The sequence below is a fragment of the Phocoena sinus genome, chromosome 11, assembly GCF_008692025.1.
Source record: "Phocoena sinus isolate mPhoSin1 chromosome 11, mPhoSin1.pri, whole genome shotgun sequence".
In the NCBI taxonomy this organism is placed as follows: Eukaryota; Metazoa; Chordata; class Mammalia; order Artiodactyla; family Phocoenidae; genus Phocoena; species Phocoena sinus.
This window is the reverse complement of record NC_045773.1, coordinates 88,138,692-88,149,879: the sequence shown is the minus strand read 5'-3', so window position 1 is coordinate 88,149,879 and position 11,188 is coordinate 88,138,692.

The following is an 11,188-nucleotide window of genomic DNA, read 5'->3' as shown; positions in this document are numbered from 1 at the left end:
AGGGTCAACTGTAGTTACAACAGCCAAGACATGGAAGCAATTTAAGTGTCCACTGACGGATGAATGGATGAAGAAAACATGGCATATATATACAATGGAGCATTATTCAGCCACAAAAAGAAGGAAATCTTGCCATCTGCAACAACATGGATGGACCTTGACGGCATTATGCTAAGTGAAATAAGTCAGACAGAGAAAAGTAAATACCATATGATCCTGCTTATATGTGGAAACAAAAAACCAAACTCATAGATACAGAGAACAAATTGGGGAGGGGAGCAGAAGTGGGTGAAGGTGGTCGAAAGGTACAGACTTTCAGTTATAAAATAAATGTCATGAGGATGTAATGTGTAACATGGTGCATGGTGACTGTAGTTAATAATACTGTATTGTGTATTTGAATGTTACTGAAAGAGGAGACTTTAAAGTTCTTATTACACACAAAAAAGATAACAAGAATCAGTACCTACCACAATTATTATAAAGAGTTTTAAATTCCATCAAACAGAGCTCTTAAGGATGCGTGGAGTTCTGGTGAGTGGCATCCTTTTCTTGTCTCATTAGCACCACAGAAAATATCTTTGCTGTGTTGTCTCATTAGCAATATCTTTGAAGTTTAAAGAGCTGTCCAAGTGTTCCTCAGAATTCTATTATTAATTTCACATAGTGTGTTCCAGGCACTATCTTTTAATTCGTGGTTTATCTAAAAATTCAACTTTAAACTGGATGTCCAGAATTTCATCTGTCAAATCTATATTATGGCCACATAAAAATACCGACTTAAGTTAAACAAATATCTTTTATGCTGGTCTTCACAGAGCCACTAATAAATTCTGGTAAATAATGTTTCTCTGAGAGGGAACTGAATGTGCAGTTTTTCTCAACCTTATCTGAACAAAAATTCCTTTTTTAAATGAACATTCCCAAAGAGCTACTCTGAAGGGCAATTGCTCAATTATCTCTGTAGTTTCTGTGTCCTATTCACTAAGTATTTCTACAGTTTCTTATTGGATTCTGAGCAAATCATTTCTCCATTTAATATCAGTAAATCATTCTTTCCAAGGGAGAGTGTGAAATCCTCAGCATGAAACACAGGGTCTTCTGCAATCGGTTATTTACCTTTCCAGCTTCACTCCCAGGTTTTCCTCATACACAATCCTACCCACGTGTCTCACTGAGCTCCCCTCCACTCTCTGAACATTCCACACTCTTTCAGACCTCAGTAGTCTTTGCATGTGTTTCGTCTTCCGGAAGTGCCCTTCTCTAGGTCCCTACCTTCTCAATGAACCATTAATCCCTTAAATGAATAAAGATGTTGCTGACCCCCCACCGAGCAATTAGTCATTCACTCCTTCCTCTTCTCACAACACTGGATGCATTTGTCTGTTAGTACTTACCTCCCTGTGCTATAATTATTCATTTACAGGTCTGCCCCCTTCCCCCAGTAGACAGGCAACTTTTCAAGGGCATTGCTTTATGTTATTCATCTTTGAGTCCTCAGCTCAAAGCATGGGATTTGACACATATATGCTCGATAAATGACTGGTGAATTAATGAATGAATGTAAATGTGATTTTTAAATAGAAGATTGAGGTTGTGGACCCTTCCCCTTTTTCCTCAATCCTCTCTGTTCTGCTTCTGCAGAAGACCTAGAATGTCTTCCAAGAAGATAACTATTTAACAAATAGGTACCATTTTATAGAAATTGACTCAGACTTCTAACACTTTCTCTGAAAAGAATGAGAGACAATGAAATTAGGTAAATGTCTTAAAACATAGTATTTATCTATGGATCCTTGCCTTCCCATGGGTTATGATTATACGATAAATTATTTAAAACATGTTTTTCTCTAGTTACATAGTAACATATTCAAAGAGGTTTATTGGCATTCAATTAACCCTTTATCTTCCATACATGAGGTATTATTATTTTCACTTTAAGAGGCATGAAAGTATAAGAAGCCACGCCCACATGAGAATAAACCCTCTTTGGGCATTAGTCTAAAGTTCTTGACTGATTTAACCACCTTCAGCAACCAATTAGAGACCATAAATGTTGATAGAGCTATCTGATTCAGGTACCTCTCTTAAAAGTATAGTGGAAAAAGAAGATGTGGTACATATGTACAATGGAATATTACTCATCCATTAAAAAGAATGAAATAATGCCATTTGCAGCAACATGGATGGACCTAGAGACTGTCATACTGAGTGAAGTAAGTCACACAGAGAAGGACAAATATTGCATGATATCACTTATATGTGGAATCTGAAAAATGGTACAAATGAACTTACTTAAAAAACAGAAATAGAGTTACAGATGTAGAAACCAATCTTATGGTTCCCAGGGAGGAAGTGGGGGAGGGATAAATGGGAGACTGGGATCAACACTACTATATATAAAATAGATAATATATTATATAGATAATAAGGACCTACTGTATAGCACAGGGAACTCTTCTCGATACTCTGTAATGACCTATCTGGGAAAAGAATCTGAAAAACAGGGGATTTATGTGTATGTATAACTGATTCACTTTGCCGTGTGGCAGAAAGTAACACAACATTGTACATCAACTATATACCAGTGGAGATTTTTTAAAAATAAAAAATAAATTTTAAGAAAGTATATGAAGAATTACTTCAAAACTCAGGACTTTATAAATGCAACAAAAAGATGAACTGAGACTAATGAACCCATTATATGGAATAAACTATATACAATTTACCAACTACAGACATATAGATAGAAGAAACAGGTGTGTGTAACCTCTTCCCGACTGGAATTTGCTCTCACACAAAGTTCTAATACATGAAGATTTATTTTCCAATATATCTTCAACAACTAGGAGAATTTTACTTCAAGTATTAAAAAGTTGTGTATTCAAAGTTGGGATTCCCTCCATAAAGGAAACTGAAAGAGACAGAATTAAAGGCAGTGAAAAGAAAAAGGAAGTAAAGAGTAACACAAGCACAGTTATTGGTAAATAATATTTGCTGACTTGAGTTGGATCAAGATAAGGATATAGAGGCTTGAGTAATAAAGTGAAGAGAAAGATGTATTTTTTAAAAAAAAAAACAAAGAAGCTGAGGGAAAGTAAACCCAGGCCTTAGAAACACACTATTAGCAATGAGAAGACTAATATGGGTAATGATGGGTAAAAGAGTGTCTGATAGTGAATTGATTGACATGAAGCCACCAAAGACAGTAGGAAGCAGGGTGAGCAGAGTCGGGAGGCTGCTCAGAAACCTGGGCCTGACCGGGGGAAGCAAGCCAAGCAAGGGTGACATAGCTCTGCTCACTGGCAGTTTGCAGTGATGCTTTATCTCTGAGGCCTCACAGGGACCCTATAATAAAAGTGTATTTAGTTGAGAAATAAACTGTCTGGGATCATAAAATGAGAAAGACACCCTGGGATGGAGGCCCAGAAAGACACTGGACGGCCTCAGAGCCCCACTGATCATCTGGCAGGCACAGCCTTCACAGCTGCTGGTGAGCAAACAATGATAAATGGAAAGTAACTCCACGGACCTCACAGTCTGTAACGGGCATGGACAGGATCATGAAAAGTGTCCTTATTTAGTGTGTCGTCTTTATGGTTTTATTCTTAGTCATAGTGACAGCTAAGCTTTCGTATTCCAGATTGTTCAAGGAGCTTTACGTATAAGTCATTTAATCCTATTAACGACCCCACGGAGCTGGTACGATTATTATTTTCATTTTATAAACAAGGAAACTGATACATAGAAAGATCACTTGGCAAGTAAGTGGTGGAGGGAGGAGCCATTGGAATCTAGTCGGTCTGAGTACACACATGCACACACGTACCGCCAGGGTGAGGTTCTCATAGTAACTGCCCAGCCATCCTCCTTGGAAGGGTGCTAGGAATGACCAGGGTGGTAACTGTCAGGGCCGCCTTGTAGGGGCTGTCCCACACAAACAAGTGTCTCATGGTCATGTCTGTGCTAAGCCATCACCCGGTATAGAAGCTACGCGCTCTGGCCCAAAGAAGGAACGTGACCCAGGCTAGGTCAACAGATGGCCCACGCCCTGGCCACAGTATAGTCCAATAATCCAAGTGGTGGGCATAAGAATCCCATCTGAACAGTCTGAGTCCTTCCCTAGGATCTTTCCAACTGAAATTCACAGATACATAGACATCTCTGGCTGCAAATCTCTCAGGATGTGACTTTGACAGTTGCTGAAGGCCACTTTTCCTACTGAGCAGAGAATGTCCATCTCTATTAACAGAGAAGGAAGCTTAAGTGGAACAGATGAGAGAGAGACAGACAGACAGAGAGAGAGAGCTAACAATGTTTGGGTTCCTGGTTCCAGTCCGTGGGACCCCAGAATGACTCTAAGTCCTGTGATGGTCCTTTGAGCTACTTCCATGCTCTTCAGATTAACCACTCGTTTTGTTTAACCTAGTTCGGATTGGTTTTCTGTCACTTGCTGTTCAAGGTGTCCTGGCTGAAGACTCTTCTCTCATTTTGCATCTCCATCATCCCATCCTGGTTTCTAATCAGCTGCTAAGGTGCTTCTGAATCCCACGTGGACCACATGCCGTGGCAGTCCACCTCCTGTGCAGATTCGTATAGGTCCACACCACACGCTCTGCGATCTGATCCGTGGATTGCAGAGGAGATTTTTGGTCATTTATACGTACAATTTTCAAAGTTCAGCTTCCGGGAACATATGTATAATACTCATATTTCCATTTCTCTAGATATCCCCATTTTAATTGTTATTGCACAAATCTATAAAAAAATGCAGAAATGCCCCAAAATTTGGGTACTTTCTCTTTCCGATGATGAAAAGCTTTAATCCTTGTCTTTAAGCAGAAGATGAGTAACTTACAGGTAAAGTGTAGGCTGGAAAATTTTTTTCTAGAAGTCTGTCCCACTCTGATGATAGTCTCTGATTGTGACAGCTGGGGTTAAAAACTGGCCGCCTCCTTCTTCTTAGGAGTTCTGCTATTTAACTATTTCATCCCTACCATACGAGCCACAGTATGACTAAATATTTTGCCTACAGTACAGCTGATTAATAGATAAGCAGCTCTTCTCTCCCTCAGTTTATATTTGAGTAGACCACACTGTCTCTACATATACACACAAAAACTGACGTACTTGAAAGTATAAATAAGTGAGTCGAAGATGACAACGAAGAAAAGTTGAGATTTAATTCACCTGTATTATTTCTTCCCATAGTTCTGAATTAAGAGATAAATCTTGGATTCCAGCCATCTCAGTTGGTTCTGAGTTTCTTAGACGGCTTTGTACATGATAAACCAATAGAAGTCTTTTTAAAATTTTTATTTTATTATAGTTGATTTACAATGTTGTATTAATTTCAGGTGTACAACAAAGTGATTCAGTTATATATATATTTTCATATTCTTTTCCGTTATGGTTTTTCACAGGATATTGACTGCAATTCCCTGTGCTATACGGTAGGACCTTGTTGTTTATCCATTCTATATATAACAGTGTGCGTCTGCGAATCCCAAACTCCCAGTCTGTCCCTCCCCCTACACCCCCTCCCTCTTGGCAACCACAAGTCTGTTCTCTATGTCTGTGAGTCTGTTTCTGTTTTGTAGGTAAGTTCATTTTGTCGTATTTTAGATTCCACATATAAGTGATATTATATGATATTTGTCTTTGTCTGGCTTACTTCACTTAGTGATCATCTCTACATCCATCCATGATGCTGCAAATGGCATTATTTCACTCATTTTTATGGCTGAGTAGTATTGCATCGTGTATACGTACCACATCTTCTTTATCCATTCATCTGTCAATGAACATTTAGGTTGTTTCTATGTCGTGGCCATTGTGAATAGTGCTGCAATGAACATTGGGGTGCATGTATCTTTTTGAATTAGAACTTTCTCTGAATATATGCCAAGGAGTAGGATTGCATAGCGGTTGCACCAATTTACATTCCCACCAACAGTGTAAGGGGATTCCCTGTTCTCCACACCCTCTCCAGCATTTGTTATTTGTAGACTTTTAAATGATGGCCATTCTGATGGCCAGTGTGAAGGGGTACCTCGCTGTAGATTTGATTTGCATTTCTCTAATAATTAGCAATGCTGAACATCTTTTCATGTGCCTATTGCCCATCTGTATGTCTTCTTTGGAGAAATGTCTAAGTCTCCTGCCCATTTTTCCATTGGGTTATTCGTTAGGAGAAGTCTTCTCCTAACAAAGGCCATGTGTCCTTGAAGTCAACTTTCAGCATTCTCAGCACGAGCACAGGAAGCTCCTGGTCCATCCCTCTCCTAGTAGATCTGAGGGCAAGCCTGCCCACCAAAGCCATCTGAAAGCTGATTCCATTTTCTGGGTGATGCAGGGGAAGAACTCTTATAATAACTTAATTAAGCTGTCTTTATCGAGAGCCACCTTCAAGACATTCAGGAAGGAAACTATGTCCAAGGCAATAGCAGAGGCCAGTGATAAGGGGGTCAGCTATCCCAAAGGCTCTAAGTAAAATCGCAAAGTGGGAGAAATTTATCGGCCCTCTTCCTTTCTTTATGATCTCTTCGCCCCTCTGTACCTATTCTTTTTCTAAGATAACCAGTATTTTATGCTGACCCCCACACACCTAGACCTGCCATTCATTCATTCCTACATGCACGCATTTATTTATTCAATAAATATATATTGGGCAGTATGTACTCGGCACTGTTCTGGGCAGCAGTGAAATAGCAGTGAATAAACACCATTCCTGAGCCTCAGGGAGCTTATATCCTAGTGGTGGTAAACAGTGAGAAAGAAACATACAGCAGATCAGATGTTAAGTGCAGTGGAGAAAAATTAATTAGGTTAGGAGAGACAGAGAGTAGGACTGTGTGTGCTGTTTCTTATTTTATTTTTCTTATTTTAATTTTAACGTTTAACTTCATTTTTGGTCAAAGCAGGACCTACTGCAACTGTGCTATTTGGGCAGAGACACAACAGAAGTGAGGGGGTCAAACTGTGGGGATATGGGACCCTGGGCTGAGGCCAGTGATTGCTTAGAATGTTGTAGAAACTGTTGGGAATTGGTGTGGCTGGGGTCCCAGGAGTGCGGGAGTGAAAGGAGAGCAGCCATAGCCCAAGGGCACGGATGGGGGTGGGGTGTTCAGCTTCTCCCCCGTGTGAGATGGGAGCCGCTGAGGGGTTCTGAGCGGAAGAGTGTTCAGAAGCTGGTTTACACTTTAGCAGAATCACTTTGGCGGTTGTGTTGAGAAGAGATTGGTGGGTGTGACAGAGGCAGGGGCAGGCAGATTAACTGGAGGCTATTACATAATCCAGCAGAAGATTACGCCATTGAGGCTGTTTTTAAAATCTCGAGGAGTCATCAGACTTTGGTTATATTTTGAAGGCAGAGTCAATGGGATTGGCTGATGGAGGAGAAAACCATGCATACATTATTCTATTAAGATAATAATTACTGTGGTGGAGGTTTATAGCATATAGTGGAACCACAGGGGAATCTGTGCCTCGATCTGGCTAAAATCTATGTTCTCTAATGAAATATAAATGCTATTCAACACTGTGTCCTAAGCTTCTAGGAAAGGGCCAGGTATATAAAAGGTGCTCAATAAATGTATGTTGAATTGAATTCCATTGGGATGGTCGGTAAAGGCCTCACAGAGGAGAGAGTTTGAGGCTGAGGTTCTAAGGGTAAAAGGATTTTTACAGGTGGCAAAGTTATCAGCCATGCTGACACCCTTTCCTCCTCCAAATAAAATGATATTTCCTTACTTAGTACAAACTTGGGGAAGGGGAGGAGAATTTAAATCAAAGATTTCCAAGATCTAAGATCTTTACAGCAGGCGGTATTCGAGATAGGTGTTAAGAGAAATGGGAGAATATATTTTTGATTTCAGAGTTAGAAAGAAGTCCATAAACAAAACCCAAAAGCACAAACCAAAAAGGAAAAGACTGGTTAATCTCTTGGGTATATTGAACAAAGTGGCATGACACAGAAGGGGAAAAGATAGTTAGAATATAACTGAAAAGAGATATATAAAGATATCTAATAAATCAATGAGAAAAAGACAACTATATCTAAAATGAGCAAGGGATATAAATTGTCAGTACCCAAAAAGGAATTCCAAAGGACGAATAAATGTGGAAAAGGCTTGATTATTGCTAATCTGGTAGGTACAAATTTAAACAATAGGCAGATGAGAAGCCTATCAGTTTCATTTACTTTTTCTTAGAACACGTCCTTGTGGAGCCCTTACATCACTGGTTCCAGTCTGCAAAGGTTGCTTTCTGGCAGCACATATACTGTCTTAGATTTCTCTTCCCCACGGTTCTGGGAAACCCCTTTACTTCTGTCTAGATCTTATTTCCAGGGTCTTCTGCCTACCGACTTGCTGACTGACTTTGCCGTGACAAACACAGGTTCCGTCATTAGGTTTTGAGACTCAGTGAAAGAAAAAACTCTCTGTGTTTCTCAACACACTATTCTACATTCTCCCCAGCACACTTCTGACACCAGCTGTGTGGGTTCTTTCCCCACACTAAGCAGTTCTCTAATTTTGTCGACAGCTGAGTGTCCTACAAGTTAATTCAACTCTGGCACTGTCTACCTGGGGTTAGCGAAGACCCCATAGGTCAAGGGCTCAGTTTTACAAGACTCCCCCCTCCCACTTCAGATGCCAATCTCAAGTCCAGGTGGTTTCCCGTTCTTCTAACTGACCAGCTACAGATGGGAGGTTCCCATGACCCCCCTCCTTGGGTTCAACAATTTGCTGGAGCAGCTCACTTAGGAACACAGTTTACCTACCATATTACTGGTTTATTATAAAGGATACAACTCAGGAACACTAACAAAAACTGTAAAAACAACACACAAATGGTAGAAAATATTTGCAAATCATATATCTAACAAGGAACATGTTATCTAGAATATATAAAGAACACTTACAACTCAACAATAAAAAGGCAAGTAAGCCAATTAAAATATTGGACAATGGATCTGAATAGACAGTTCTCCAAGAATGATATATAAATGGCCAATAAGCACATGAAAAGTTATTTGACATCATTTGTCAAAAGGGAAATGCAAATCAAAACCACAATGAGGGACTTCCCTGGTGGTGCAGTGGTTAAGAATCCTCCTGCCGGTGCAGGGGTGACGGGTTTGAGCCCTGGTCCGGGAAGACCCCACATGCTGTGGAGCAACTAAGCCTGTGCACCACAACTACTGAAGTCCGCGTACCTAGAGCCCATGGTCTGCAACAAGAGAAGCCACTGCAATGAGAAGCCCACGCACTGCAATGAAGTGTAGCCCACGCTCACCACAACTAGAGAAAGCCTGTGCGCAGCAACAAAGACCCAACACAGCCAAAAATTAATTAATTAAAAAAAACACACACACACAATGAGATACCACTTTACAACCATTAATATGGCTAGAATCAAAAATTCAGATAGTAACACATATCGATGAGAATGTGTAGAAATTGGAAACTTATACACTGCTGGTGGGAATGTAAAATGGTGCAGCCACTTTGGAAAACAGTCTGGCAGTTCACCAAATGATTGAACACAGAGTTACCATATGACCCAGCAATTCCACTCCTACCTATATACCCAAGAGTAATGAAAGCACGTGTCCACACAAAAACTTGTACACAAATGTTTATAGCAGCATTATTCATAATAGCCGAAAGGTGAAAACAACCCAAATGTTAATCAACTGATGAATGGGTAAACAAAATTGGTATAACCTTACAATGGAATATTATTTGGCCACTAAACACAATGAAGTATTGATACATGTTACAACATAGATGGCCCTTGAAAACACTAAGTTAAAGAAGGCAGATGCAAAGTACCACATTTTTATGATTCCATTTCTATGAAATGTTCAGAACAGGCAAATCCATACAGACAGAAACTGGATTAGTGGTGGCCAAGGGCTGGAGAAAGGGGGAATGGGAACTGTATTAGTTTCCATGGGCTGCCATAACAAATTACCACAAACTGCATAGCCTAAAACCACAGAAATTTATTCTCTCACAGTACTAGAGGCTAGAAGTCAGAAATCTTAAGCGTTAGCTGGGCCATACTCCCTCTGAAGGCTCTAGGGAAGAACGCTTCCTTGCCTCTTTCTGGATGCTAATGGCTCCCAGCAACCCTTGGCATTCCTTGGCTTGTAGCTGCATCACTCTATCTCCGTCTCCCCCTTCACACAGCTTTCTTCTCTGTAGCTCTGTGTGCCCTTGCGTCTTCTGTAAGAACACTGGTTATTGAATTTAGGGCCCATGCTAATTCAGTATGATGTCATCTTAACTAATTACATATGCAAAACCTTATTTCCAAATATAGTCACATTCCAAGGTTCCAGGTAGACATGAAGTTTAAGGAGACACTATTCAACCCACTATAGGAAGTGACTGCTAACAGGTATACTGTTTCTTTTTGAGGTTATGAAAATGTCCTAAAATTGACTATGGTGATGACTGCACATATCTACAAATATACTAAAAACAATTTAACTATATACTTTAAATGAGAGAATTGTATGGTTGTGAATTATATCTCAAAAATAAAAACTATCTTTGGGGGCTTCCCTGGTGGCGCAGTGGTTGAGAGTCCGCCTGCCGATGCAGGGGACACGGGTTCATGCCCCGGTCTGGGAAGATCCCACATGCCGCGGAGCAGCTGGGCCCGTGAGCCATGGCCGCTGAGCCTGTGTGTCCGGAGCCTGTGCTCCGCAATGGGAGAGGCCACAACAGTGAGAGGCCCGCGTACTGCAAAAAAAATAAAATAAAAACTATCTTAAAAAGCAAAAAGCATTAAGATTCAACAAGCTCCCAGTAATGGAACTTCCAGAAGATGTACAGGAAGAAGAAAAATGATCTCAGAAAAAAGATATGAGGTGTAGGACGGAACAGTTACTGTGAGCTGGAAATTAAGTCCCTGAAGGTCAGAGACGTTGTTTTGTTTACTGGCTGAGTCCCTAGTTTGGAATAGATGTTCAAAAATTACACATTGGATAAATGGCTGAATTGGTAAATAGGGGCATAAATCTAAATAAATGTTTTCATTAAACAATAAATTCTAATTTTTATGATTAAAAACAAAAAAGAAGATAAACCAAAAATAGTTGACAATAGCATGTAAGCTGGGAGAGTGTGATCAGAATTAGAGCAATGAAATGCCTTGGAATTTTTGAGGCATG